The 14,913-nt window shown below is 32.5% G+C and overlaps 1 protein-coding gene across 2 annotated transcripts in view; it reads left to right on the top strand.

Moving 5' to 3' along the window:
* The window catches only part of KLHL1 (kelch like family member 1), a 370,292-nt gene that overhangs the window by 317,321 nt on the left and 38,058 nt on the right, over positions 1–14,913 (top strand). The gene's annotated exons all lie outside the window — the stretch shown is intronic.

Genomic DNA, 14,913 nt, shown 5'->3' with positions numbered 1-14,913 from the left:
GCAACTTTCTCTTTCTTGATTGTTTCAGCTAAAAGGTAGTTTTAAATGTAGAAATTCAAATAGTGTTTGGAAGTGATTTTAATGCTAAGATGGCTTTTACAATGAAAGATAATTCAACGGTCCTCAGTTAAATGATTCCTGAGAGATAGCAGGTTCAAAAGTTAATATGTGAGAAAATATTATAGCATTAATATGTTACAATCGAATGGAATGAGTTAGGCTAGTATATATATTTTTAATCCGTTAGAGTCATATTGTACTTTAAACTTTGGGATAAAAGAAGGGGCAATGCAGAAAATAACTCATACTACATTTTATGCTTGGAAGAAGGGAGAAAATAAGGCAAAAATTATTTCCATTATTTTGCCAGATTGAGCTATTTAGCGCTGTGTGGCTTGTGGGATCTTAGTTTCCCCACCAGGGACTGAACCCGGGCCCTCAGCAGTGAGTGCAGGGAGTTCTAACCACTGGACCGCCAGGGAATCCCGCCTATTTAACATTCTTAAAGAATGACAAAAATACAGAATAATTAACAGTTTAATGTGCTACTCAAAAAACACAATATCTTGAATTTTAAGAAGGTGGATCACTATATATATATATATATATATATATCTGTAAGTATGTCTTAACAGATTAAGATATCTCCGTAAGTATACTTGTGTAACTGTATATTTGTACTCTCATGTCAAAATTTGATTAAAGGTCTCTTAATTAGACATTTTGATACATCTTGCAACCATATATATCTAAAAGTTTTATATATTTTTACCAAAAAATAGTACATTATGATTAATTCTTATCCTTAGCCTGAAGGGTCCTAATTATTAGGACTCCAAGTATCTAAAAAGAATAATGCTGCATTGTTACTATTCTTTTGAGTGCTCAACAAGCTTTTCCTTTATTTGATAGAGACTCCTTTATGAAAGTTAACATTTTTATTATTTTTGCAATAGAAATATTTGCCTCACTTGTACTTTTGGAAAACCATTAACTATTAATATTGAGTCTATTACATCATTTACAGATAAATTAAGTTCAATTTGATGTTTTATTATATTAGATGTAAACTTTCAGACTAAATTTTATTCATTCAACAAATGTACTCCCAAAGACTTTCTTGAGTGCCAGAGAGAAAATTGTGAAGAAACACTATCCTGCTTTCATATTGCTTTGGGTTTAGCAAGGTAACAGAAAACCATTTATCTAGTAGTTGTTGACCTTTGATTCTAGGACAATTTCTCTTTGGGTTTGCTTAAATAAGGGAAATACTATATTTATAAATAAAATGTGTGCATTATTATTATAGGTACACCACACTATTGAGGTTTTTAAAACTTTTCTATAAAAAATATACTTATTTTTATGCTATCGAATTTAAAAAGAAGTAACAAATTCACTATAAAAACCGTGTCACATAATATGTATGTTTGCCCATAGCACAAAATGATGTCTGTCTCTAGGGGAATACAAATTAATTTATATATAAATGGTTTCTATAAGTATCCTAACTTTAGAATATAAATATTGGAGTTTCTTTAGTAGCTATCTGTAGGCTTCAGTAGTTGTAGGTAGCTGTGGAATGTAATTTTTGTCACCACAGATTTTCTGTGTCAATAGAAAAACAACGTGTTAAATCAAATTCTTACAAATCAGGCAGAAACAAACAAACACACACCACTTAACAAAAACACACCACTTAATTTATAAGCTAAGCAAAGTACAGCTCTTTGTAGTGGAATAGAGCTAAAACTGGTTTAAACTAAACGATCAAATCCCCATATTTGGCTATACTTGAAAAAGCCTTTGACCTTGAACAGGCTACTGAACAATGTATTATAATTATAATTTATAACCTTCTGTAATCATATAACATGTTGACATGAAGGCGGAAGTATTTGAAAGTATTTCTTCTTAGTCCACATATCTTAAAGGCCACTCATTTTACTAAGTGACAGAAAATTTCTATTATCAATTATGTGAAAAAATAGTATAAGATTAAAATAGATGATGTGCTTGTAATAGTCCACACCTGAATCTGAACTTCTGATCAGAGTTGTTTAAATGCTAACTAATCACTCTTCTTTACCACCCCTTCTCCAACCCTTATTTTAGATAAGAATAATTCAAATATTAACTAGTGGGTCTCAATAAAGATTGAAGCAAAACCATATGAAAAATACATTTATTCAATATGTTGACATATTCTACAATAGGGACAATATAATTAGAACTTTTATATTTTTATGAATAAAACTTTACATTGTTGCTAATACATTATCTCATGCTAAATGTATAGATTCTCTCACTGTCAATAAAAAGATAAATGCTTTGATCTATAACTTTGGTTTTATTCTTCAAGGTTTTTATCTTTATTTAAACAATAGTAGCCATTATTTTTTCCCTAAAATACAGGCTATCATTTTGTTTTATCTATATGATAAAATTTTTATGTTTCATTAAGACTGTTAATTATATACAGTACAATCAAAATAAATATTGAGATCAATTTTCCTATTTTGTTTGTGACAAATATAAACAGTTGCATATTCCATAAATCAGTATGAATAAAAACATAGTGACTATTCAACATCTTAAAGCACTAACTTGATGTTGAATCGAAATAATTGCTAAACATTAGAAATAAGTGTAAAATATCAATATTTTAGGTAGAATTTATAACTAAGAATAATAAAGGGAGAACTATCAGAAAAATGGTGTAAAAAGCGATTAGACTGATATGAATCCAGACCATGTCTATGTTTGTTCTTAGACAAAGTTTTGACCTTGACCCTGTTTTTTGATCCTCGGTACATGAAATCACATTAAACTAAAAGTTACTTTTTATTTTTAAAAAAAGTGCTAAAAACTCTCCCAAGAATTTTAAGTACATTTTCTCGTTTAACTCCCACAACAGCTCCTTGAGATGAGTAGTATTATTATCACTATTTTTACAGATTAGAAAACAAGAGCTCAAAGAGATGAAGCAATTGACTTACTCTTACAAAGATACTCAAAACTTTTTGCATCTAATTCCATGCTCTAACAGTGACTTTTTATTAATATTGTGCTCAGGTTATGGCTTGGAAATCACCTTCGTGTCAGTCACCTACAGTGGACCCTCCATATCCACAGGTTCTGCATCAGCAGATTCAACCAACCAAGGATTGAAAAATATGTGAAAAAAATTCTAGAAAGTTCCAAAAAGCAAAACTTGAATTTGTGTGAACAGGCAACTATTTACACAGCATTTACATCGTATTTACAGCTATTTACATAGCATTTACTTTGTATTAGGTATTAGAAGCAATCTAGAGATGGTTTAAAGTATATGGGATGATGTACATAAGTTATTGCAAATACCATGCCATTTTATATAAGGAAATTGAGCATCCTCTGATTTTGGTATGAGAAGGGGCAGTCCTGGAACCAATCCCTTGCAAATACGGAGGAGAACTGTTTTCCCAGGCAATGGGTAAATTCCTAAGACTTTTTTTTTTTTGCGGTACGCGGGCCTCTCACTGTTGTGGCCTCTCCCATTGCGGAGCACAGGCTCCAGACGCGCAGGCTCAGCGGCCACGGCTCACGGGCCCAGCCAGTGCGCGGCATGTGGGATCTTCCCGGACTGGGGCACGAACCCGTGTCCCCTACGTCGGCAGGCAGACTCTCAACCACTGAGCCACCAGGGAAGCCCCAAGAAATAATATATATTTTAAGCTTAAGTGATTTTGTAGGATTGCATGAAAAATATTCCTAGTAACTTATTCCATTTTGTTCTACCTGTGGTCAACCTTTTAAAAACATATTTGTATTAATCCATTTATATTTTACATCATAATTATATATATATAGATTCATATAGAAGGTATTGTATATATTGTATATTACATACATTTATAATATTGGGGAAATTTCCACAAGGTCTTTCTCCTCTTTCTCTCTCTCTATATATATAGAAAGAGAGAGTGAAAGAGAGAGAGAGAGAGAGAGAGAAAGGTGTATTTAATATACATCTCTCTCTATATATATGTGATTTTGTAGGATTGCAAAAATCTACATATATATGTGTATATATATAGAGAGAGAGAGAAGGAGAGAGAGAGATGTATTTAATATCTTTGGGAAAATTTTATGGAGTAATGTGTATAAAACATATAATTTTACTTATCTATTTCCCTATTCCCATTATGAAAGTTATTTTTGCTTACTTCTTTGCACAGAACAACTGTAAAATATTCATTTTTATGAACTATTGCTTGGTGATTCATTGCTTCTGAAGTAAAACTATTTGATGGCAGTGGAAATGTCATCCTAATAATTAGTTATAAATATTTACTAGGTGCTACTATTTCCTTGATGATGACTTTAATAAATGATTTAAGAAAGAAAATCAAAAATAAGTTATGTCCAGAAGGTCATATGCATATTGTGAAGCCATTGATGATTTAGATATATTTTGTGACTTCCATAACATAATAGTTAGCAATATTATAGTAATTTATTCAACATAATGATTAAGTCAAAAGAAATTTAAATGCATTACTATTCATTTAAAACTAAATATTCTCCACCTAGGCAAAAGGAAATCTGATATTTCACAGGCTTGTGCTTCTTAAATTATGTAATTAATGGTAAATATGTAAACAGTAAAGCAATACTAAAAATTAGTTCCATGATTTCATTATTTTGCATAATTACAACATGTATTCTCTATAAATCGGAAGGACTGAGAGTTCAGAATAAATTTAGCAATATTTTGAATGGATAATATTAATGAGGATAGAGAAAAAGGATAATTTCTTTCTCAGGAGAACAAATTAAGATTCTGATTATATTAATACAGAAATAGTAAAACAAATATTTTGGGGTAAATTATGTAAGCAATAAATTTTGCTTTTAAGTAAAAATATTTGGGGGAATGACCTGTACAAATGACCATTCCCAAGATTACTCTCTATATTCAAAGGCCATTGTATTTATTTGTGCTCTAAAACCCACATGGATAATGTTCAGCTTTAACTGTGCTATCTTACTTGAAAATTAAGAATGGTTTTCTACTTTCGTTGAACTATCTTGAAGAAAAATTACATAAAAATTCTAATATTTTACTGCAGAATTTTCAAAAGGAATAATATGTGCAAGAGCTACACTTTAACATATATAAATTATTATATGTATGGAAAAAGAACATTTTGGTAACAGTAAACATCAAAAAGATATTTAAAATTTTTTATTAGAAGTAATCATGGAATTATTTGGCTTGAGACACAAAAAATAACATTAAATATTTCCATTGCTTCTATTAGATTATTATTTTCTTAATGCAGGTTTAATATTGTTACTGAAAAATATTTTTGCATTGTTAATCTTGTTTTACTGTATTTGCAAAGATATTTTTAGTAAACATGAAGAAACTGAAAGTATCATTTTGAAATTATTCTGGCCTAATTATTCACTCTGCTTAATAGGATCCTTCTGCAAGGGAAAAATCACACAATCCTGGGTATACAGTACTTGCTCAACTGTTAAGTTATAAGTAGAGATGTTTGGGATATGAATTTAGGTTTTGAGGCTGATGATACACCTTACAACTACTCCGTCATCCCGCTTGCAGTTCTTAACGTCTCAGCTTTAATGACTTATACTAAGGGAGACCATAGTGTCCATTCTATTCATATAACAACTAAAATTATTAAGAGCTTGTTATTTGCTGAGCACCACAAATAATTGAGGTAGGTACTCCTGGGGAATGAGGGTACTGAGATACAAGAAATTTAAGGTATTTTTTTCCCAGTATCACATAGCTGGTAGAAATAGACTGAGATTTGAGCCCAGGCAATTACACTCCAATGGCAGAGCTGCCAACTCTCTTCTGCCTTTTTTACTGCCCCGGCCCTGATATTCTCACCCAAAATACCTTGATTACTTAAAGAATATTAATATATAAAATCGTTCAATTATGTCTGTGTTCCTATTTTCTATATTCCACATTAGAATGCAAGCTCTATTTTATCTCCAGCAGCAGATATGGATACATTCTAATATTTTTTTAGAGAAAGTTAATAGATTAATTGCTTATCTAAATCTTTCTTTACTTATTGTAAGAAATATTTACTAGTTCTTATACCTCAATAACTATATTTTGTTTTCTCTCATAATCACAATTTTAAATTATAAAATATTTCAAATTTTTGTAAAGGCTAGATCATAATTCTTTCACTAAGTATTGTTAAATTTCCCTCCAAAGTGGTATTCCTAAATGACAATTTCATGATAAAAATATAAGTTCCCAATATTCTTAACAATATTTGATATTGAAACACTTTTAAATTAAAAAAAATTAAAGTATGGTTGTCAAAAACTTTCTCTCAAACATGTTTTATTTTTATATCCTGATTATTCTGATTACCACTTATATCAAACATATATGCTTACAGGACTTTTATATATCCTTTTCTATAAGTTTCCTTTTATATCTTCCTAAGACTTGAATATGAGGGTAATAATAGCAATTACAATAGCTTACAAAAGTTGAATGGCAATAATGTATCAGATTCTGTTCTAAGTGCTTTATATACATTAATGCATATAATCCTTACCACAACACAATAAAATCATTATTATAACTATTCTCACTTTACAGATGAGAAAATTGCAATATAGAGAGATTAAGAAATTTACCTATGTAAGTGGTAGAGCTTGAGGAAAATCTTAAAAACACATTTATAAACAAGGCCAAAATATTAATGATTAATATATTTGATTATATTATTTTATTAAATTTGTGCACTAAAAATAAAGTTAGAAGTCTTAAACATACACATTGAATTTCTGGCCTTGAAGGAGTATCTAGTGTCTGTGTAAGCTTTCTAGCCATGTACAACTGTGAATGATGAATAAAATACATATATCAAATTCTTGAAGACATCAGAGATAAACCAAGGCAGCCAGGACTTGAGAAGCAGATATCAAAACTAGAGACAATACTAATTTCTATCAGAAATGAAATGGACCTATAAAAGTTGCTTATTCATACAATGTAATAGTATATGCAATGGAAGATAATAAATGATTGCCTCACCTAACAACCTGAATCAATGTCATAGACATAACTTGAAAGGAGGAAGACACAATGTCTAAGTTTGAGCTGCTATAACAGAATGCCATAGACTGAGCATAAACAACAGAAATTTATTTCTCACAGTCTGGAGGTTGGGAAATCCAAGATCAAGGTGCTGGCAGATTCTGTGTTTGGTGATAGCCTGCTCTTGGTTCACAGACAGCCATCTCACATGGCAAAAGGAGTGAGGGAGCTCTTGGGGGTCTCTTTCAGAAGGGCACTAATTCCATTCATGAGGGCCTCTCCCTCATGATCTCATCACCCTTACCAAAGGGCCCACCTCTTAATACCTCACATTAGAGGTTAGGATTTCAACATGTGAATTTTGAGGGGACATGAACTTTCAGTCTTTGACACACAAAAAAGAATATATTAAATGTGTTAATTTGTAAATTTAAAATAGGGGGAAAAAACTTACTATAGGTGGAAAGAAATCAGAAAAATTATTACCTTTTAATGGAGGTTAGTGACTGGAAGTTGGTATTCTGGTATGGAAACAATGTAGATGATGGGTATGTGGTGTTGTTCGTGTGAAAAAATATCTTATAAATTTTGTATTTTGTATATGTTATACTTTATGAGTAAATGATTTTTATGAAATCAAATAACCTCAAAAAATTTTAAAATAAGTCACAAATCAAATATATTTTAGAGTTATGACTGAATAAGTAGTTACCAGAATGGATTAAAACTTGTACAGTACTGGTCCAGAACCTACTTTCAAAGTCAGCAGTAACTTTTGTCTCTCCAGATCCAATAGAAATGTGTAGTTGGCCAGAAATATGCAGGTAAATAATTGACCCATCCTCCTGGAATCACTCTTCTTGCTTAGTTTCCAGATACCAAAAGTTTCTGGAAAACCCTCCAACCTATCTGACCATTTCCTCTCTGTCTCCTTTGTTCTTTCTTCTTGTATTGATTTGGAATAGATATTGGAAACACTCTGAGTAAGGTCTTTTGTGAGTAATGTACTTAATCCATTTTAGCTAAATATTCATTGACGAATATATATAAGCTCAGTGAGGGTAGAGACTTTGTCTTGTTCACCTATGTGTTCTTGGCATTGTGTCTTTGGTGGTAAGAAAAATTCCTGACACATAATAGACATTCAATAAATAGCAGTTAAATGAATGAATGAATTAATTAAAAAGCATCATTTTACTTTCACATCAGTGTTGAGACATAATTCTCCATGGATCTTTCATATTTCTGCACAGCTTTTGAGCAAAGCAGTGACCGCCCCTCCCCCAAATTATTAACAGAAATACTAGGAAGATAAAGGTAGTTCCTATCTCCAAAGAGAAAGTCAGGCATACTTAAAAGCATGAAGATAATGTCTCCTTCTGGAGTAATGGGCATGTAAGTTTATTGCCCATTATAAATTAATTTACTTTCAACTTACAACTTTCAACTTCAACTTTACTTACAACCCATTGCATGTACAGGTTTCACCTGATGCTTTTCAAAGCAAAAATTTTATTAGACAAACTTAAACAGACAAGAAAGACTTTATTCAAGGTTATTGCAAGAAGGAAGAAAGGCCAGAATTGAGGCTAAATTCACCTCCAGTAAAACAAAGGTGGGAGAGCTTTTGAGACCTGGAGTGAGTGGGGGAATCATAGGCAATCTATGTTTGCTGATTGACCTTACCTGAAGGTAAAGTAAACTTTCTACATTCCAGACAAGAGATAGACTTACAATTTGAAGCAAGGTGTCAGATGAAGTTAAGCCCTTACTCTCCCACAGAAACTGGGAGATAAGGATGCTATCTTTCTTGAAGATTATATTCCCAGGTCCTTGAGAAAAAGCGTCTGTGGCTGTAACACTGGCAAGAGGTTTTTAAAAAGATTTACATCTCAAAGGGACAGAGAACTTATAATTTTCAATTACAAGTTGTTCAAAGTAAATTCTCTAAGGAAAGTGAGGTCAGGACTCTAGAGGCAGGAGAATCCCGTCTAAAATTTGGTCAAGCTGAAGGAAATGTTAAAGCCCTCTTGACATCACCCTGTGGGAATTGGGGCTTGAAGAACCAGTCAAAAAAATTGGTGATTCTCTGACTATTGCTGTTGCTATGAGTAATAACTACCTTTCCTCTTTGACTCAGGAGTCTTGTGTCTTCTCTCAATATACATACATTTGTGGCAGTTTACCTCGTCAGCTAGCAAATAGGATAAGATCACAGATGCTTCAGAGTTCTTAACAATCTGACATTAGATTTTGAACTTTGGGGAAAATTCACCAGAATTTCCCTACACTGAATGAGACTGAATGAGATCAATTCAATCAATATTAACATAATATGTAAATACTTAGTAACTGTTTAAGATCTAAGAAAACCCATCTAATGAAGAAGTGAATTGACTGGAAAAACAGTATAGAAAAGTTGTATATATTGTACCATTGATGACTCATAATTAATTTAATTGCTAGTTTTTAATGATTTCAGTTTATAAGAGGCATCATATTTTCTAAGCTTTAGATAAGTTTATTATGAAGTGATGGGGAGCCAAAACACAGAGAACCCTAACCTCAAATTCAAACTGATAATATTACATTGCTTAATACAGCATTGCTTAAAGCAATAAAGTACTTTAAACAACAGTGTAGAAATAATCTTCAAAACGTGAGGCACAAGATGCATCACCTCTGATTTTTAGATTTTGCTACTTCACATGGTCATAAATAAGGAAATGTATTATCTTTCATAAAGCATTTAGGTCATAATATTTAGTTGGATTCCATTTTTTTCACTTGAATGAAAAAATTCAATTAATAGTGAAGAGTTTCTACCTCATTGCAATTGTTTTTTTTGAATTTTATTTTATTTATTCTTTTTATACAGCAGGTTCTTATTAGTTATCTATTTTATACATATTAGTATATATATGTCAATCCCAATCTCCTAGTTCATCCCAACACCAACACCAATTCCCCCTTCCCCCCTTGATATCCGTACATTTGTTCTCTACATCTGCATTTCTATTTCTGCCTTGCAAACCAGTTCATCTGTACCATTTTTCTAGATTTCACATATATGCTTTAATATACAATATTTATTTTCCTCTTTCTGACTTACTTAACTCTGTATGACAGTCTCTAGGGCCAACCACATCTCTGCAAATGACCCAATTTCATTCCTTTTTATGGCTGAGTAATATCCTATTCTATATATGTACCTCATCTTCTTTACCCATTTGTATGTCGATGGGCATTTAGGGTGTTTCATGGCTTGGCTATTGTAAATAGTGCTGAAATGAACATTGGGGTGCATGTGTCTTTTTGAATTATGGCTTTCTCTGGATATATGTCCAGTAGTGGGATTGCTGGGTCATATGATAATTCTATTTTTAGTATTTTAAGGAACGTGCACACTATTCTCCACAGTGGCTGTATCAATATACATTCCCACCAACAGTGCAAGAGGGTTCCCTTTTCTCCACACCCTCTCCAACATTTGTTGTTTGTAGATTTTCTGATGATGCCCATTCTGAACGGTGTGATATAATACCTCATTGTACTTTTGATTTGCATTTCTCTATAATTAGTGATGTTGAGCAGATTTTCATGTTCCTCTTGGCCATCTGTATGTCTTCCTTGGAGCAATGTCTATTTAGGTCTTCTGCCCATTTTTTGATTGGGTTGTTTATTTTTTTAATATTGAGCTGCATGAGCTGTTTATATATTTTGGAGATTAACCCTTTGTCCATTGATTTGTTTGCAAATATTTTCTCCCATTCTGAGGGTTGTCATTTTGTTTTGTTTATATTTTCCTTTGCTGTGCAAAAGCTTTTAAATTTTATTTCCATTACTCTAGGAGGTGGGTCAAAAAAGATCTTGCTGTGATTTTTGTCAAAGAGTGTTCTTCCTGTGTTTTCCTCTAAGAGTTTTATAGTGTCCACTCTTACATTTAGGTTGTTAATCCATTTTGAGTTTATTTTTGTGTATGGTGTTAGGGAGTGTTCTAATTTCTTTCTTTTACATGTAGCTGTCCAGTTTTCCCAGCAACACTTATTGAAGAGACTCTTTTCTCCATTGGATATCCTTGCCTCCTTTGTCATAGATTAGTTGACCAGAAGTGCATGGGTTTATCTCTGGGCTTTCTATCCTTTTCCATTGATCTATATTTCTCTTTTTGGGCCAGTACCATATTGTCTTGATTACTGTAGCTTTGTAGTATAGTCTGAAGTCAGGGAGTGTGATTCCTCCAGCTCCTAAATTTTTCCCTCAAGATTGCCTTGGCTATTTGGGGTCTTTTATGCCTCCATACAAATTTTAAGATATTTTGCTCTTGTTCTGTAAAAAATGCCAATGGTAATTTGATAGGAGTTGCATTGAATCTGTAGATTGCTTTGGATAGTACAGTCATTTTCACAATATTGATTCTTCCAATCCAAGAACATGGTATGTCTCTCCATCCGTTTGTGTCATCTTTGATTTCTTTCATCAGTGTCTTATAGATTTCTGAGTACAGGTCTTTTACCTCCTTAGGTAGGTTTATTCCTAGGTATTTTATTCTTTGTGTTGCAAGGGTGAATGGGATTGTTTCCTTAATTTCTTTTTGATCTTTTGCTGTTAGTGTATAGGAATACGAAAGATTTCTGTGCATTAATTTTGTATCCTGCTACTTTACCAAATTCATTGATTAGCTCTAGTAGCTTTCTGGTGGCATCTTTAGGATTATCTATGTATAGTATCATGTCATCTGCAAACAGTGAGAGTTTTACTTCCTTTCCAATTTGTATTCCTTTAATTTTTTTGTCTTCTCTAATTGCCGTGACTAGAACTTTCAAAACTATGTTGAATAAGAGTGGCCAGAGCGGATATCCTTGTCTTCTTCCTCATCTTTGAGGAAATGTTTTTGGTTTTTCACCATTGAGAATGATGTTTGCTGTGGGTTTGTTTTATATGACTTTTATTCTGTTGAAGTATTTTCTTTCTTTGCCCATTTCTGGTGAGTTTTTATCATAAGTGGTGTTCAATTTTGTCAAAAGCTTTTTCTGCATCTATTGAGGTGATCATATGGTTTTTATTCTTTAATTTGTTAATATAGTGTATCACATTGATTGATTTGTGTATATTGAAGAATCCTTGCATCCCTGCGATAAATCCCACTTGATCATGGTGTATGATCCTTTTAATGTGCTGTTGGATTCTGTCTGCTATTATTTTGTTGAGGATTTTTGCATTTATATTCATCAGTGATACTGGTCTGTAATTTTCTTTTTGTAGTATCTTTGTCTGATGTTGGTATCAGTGTGATGGTGGCCTTGTAGAATGAGCTTGGGAGTGTTCTTTCCTCTGCAATATTTTGGAAGAGTTTGAGAAGCATGAGTGTTAGCTCTCCTCTAAATATTTTATAGAATTCACTTGTGAAGCCATCTGGTCCTGAACTTTGTTTGTTGGAAGACTTTAATCACAGTTTCAATTTCATTACTTGTGATTGGTATGCTCATATTTTCTATTTCTTCCTGATCCAGTCTTGGAAAGTTATACCTTTCTAAGAATTTGCCCATTTCTTCCAGGTTGTCCATTTTATTGGCATAGAGTTGCTTTTAGTAGTCTCTTAGGATGCTTTGTATTTCTGCAGTGTCTATTGTAACTTCTCCTTTTTCATTTCTAATTTTATTGATTTGAGTCCTCTCCCTCTTTTTCTTGATGAGTTTGGCTAAAAGTTTATCAATTTTGTTTATCTTCTCAAAGAACCAGCTTTTAGTTTTATTGATATTTGCTATTGTTTTGTTAATTTCTATTTCATTTATTTATGCTCTGATCTTTATGATTTCTTTCCTTGTACTAACTTTGGGTTTTGCTTGTTCTTTCTCTAGTTCCTTTAGGTGTAATGTTAGATTGTTAATTTGAGATTATTCTTGTTTCTTGAGGTAGGATTATATTGTTGTAAACATCCCTCTTAAACTGCTTTTGCTGCATCCCATAGGTTTTGGGTAGTCATATTCTCATTGTCATTTGTTTCTAGGTATTTTTTAATTTTATTTTTGATTTCTACAGTGATTTCTTGGTTATTTAGTAACATATTGTTTAGCCTCCATGTATTTCTGTTTTTTCCTTTTTTTCCCTGTAATTTATTTCTAATCTCATAACATTGTGGTTGCAAATGATGCTTGATATGATTTCAATTTTCTTAAATTTACTGAGGCTTGATTTATGACCCAAGATGTCATTGTTCCATGTGCACTTGAGAAGAAAGTGTAATCTGCTGTTTTCAAATGGAATGTCCTATAAATATCAATTAAATCTATTTGGTCTATTGTGTCATTTAAAGCTTGTGTTTCCTTGTTAATTTTCTGACTGGTTGACCTGTCCATTGGTGAAAGGAAGGTTTTAAAGTCCCACACGATTACTGTGTTACTGTCAATTTCCTCTTTTATAGCTGTTAGCATTTGCCTTATACATTGAGGTGCTCCTATGTTGGGTGCATACATATTTATAATTATTATATCTTCTTCAGTTGATCCCTGGATCATTATGTAGTGTCCTTCCTTGTCTTTGGTAACATTCTTTATTTTAAAGTCTATTTTATCTGATATGTGTAGTGCTATTCAAGCTTTCTTTTGATTTCCATTTGCATAGAATATCTTTTTCCATCCCCTCACTTTCAGTCTGTATGTGTCCCTAGGTCTGAAGTGAGTCTCTTGTAGACAGCATATATATGGGTTTTGTTTTTGTATCCATTCAACAAGCCTGTTTCTTTTGGTTGGAGCATTTAATTCATTCACGTCATTCACATTTGAGGTAATTATTGATATATATGTTCCCATTACCATTTTCTTAATTGTTTTGGGTTTGTTTTTGTAGGTCCTTTTCTTCCCTTGTGTTTCCCACTTGGAGAAATTCCTTCATCATTTGTTGTAGAGCTGGTCTGGTGGTGCTGAATTCTCTTAGTTTTTCCTTGTCTTAAAGCTTTTGATTTCTCCGTCGAATCTGAATGAGGTCCTTGCTGGGTAGAGTAATCTTGGTTGTAGTTTCTTCCCTTTCATCACTTTAAATATTTCATGCCACTCCCTTCTGGCTTGTAGAGTTTCTTCTGAGAAGTCAGCTGTTATGAGAGTTCCCTTGTATGTTATTTGTCATTTTTCCCTTGTTAGTTTTAATAATTTTTCTTTGTCTTTAATTTTTGTCAATTTGATTACTATGTGTCTTAGCGTGTTTCTCCTTGGGTTTACCCTGCCTGGACTTTTGTGGCTCTTTCCTTCCCTATGTTAGGGATGTTTTCAACTCTATTCTCTTCAAATATTTCCTTTGACTCTTTCTCTTTCTCTTCTCCTTCTGGGACCCCTATAATGCAAATATTGGTGCATTTAATGTTGTCTCAGAGGTCTCTTAGGCTGTCTTCATTGGTTTTCATTCTTTTTTCTTCATTCTGTTACACAGCAGTGAATTCCACCATTCTGTCTTCCAGATCACTTACCCATTCTTCTGCCTCAGTTATTCTGCTATTGATTCCTTCTAGTGTATTTTTCATTTCAGTTATTGTATTGTTTATCTCTGTTTGTTTGTTCTTTAATTCTTCTAGGTCTTTGCTAAACATTTCTTGCATCTTCTTGATCTTTTCCTCCATTTTTTTTTCTGGGGTCCTGGATCATCTTCACTATCATTATTCTGAATTCTTTTTCTGAAAGGTTGCCTATTTCCACTTCATTTATTTGTTTTTTGGGGTTTTATCTTGTTGCTTTATCTGGTACCTAGTCCTCTGCCTTTTCATTTTGTCTTTCTGTGAATGTGGTTTTTGTTCCACAGGCTGCAGGTTTGTAGCTCTTCTTGCTTCTGCTGTTTGC

The sequence above is a fragment of the Monodon monoceros genome, unplaced genomic scaffold, assembly GCF_005190385.1.
Source record: "Monodon monoceros isolate NGI ecotype Baffin Bay Population unplaced genomic scaffold, NGI_Narwhal_1 Super_Scaffold_8, whole genome shotgun sequence".
NCBI lineage: Eukaryota > Metazoa > Chordata > Mammalia > Artiodactyla > Monodontidae > Monodon > Monodon monoceros.
Note: the sequence above shows the minus strand (reverse complement) of the source record. Positions and strands in the feature narration are given on the sequence as shown.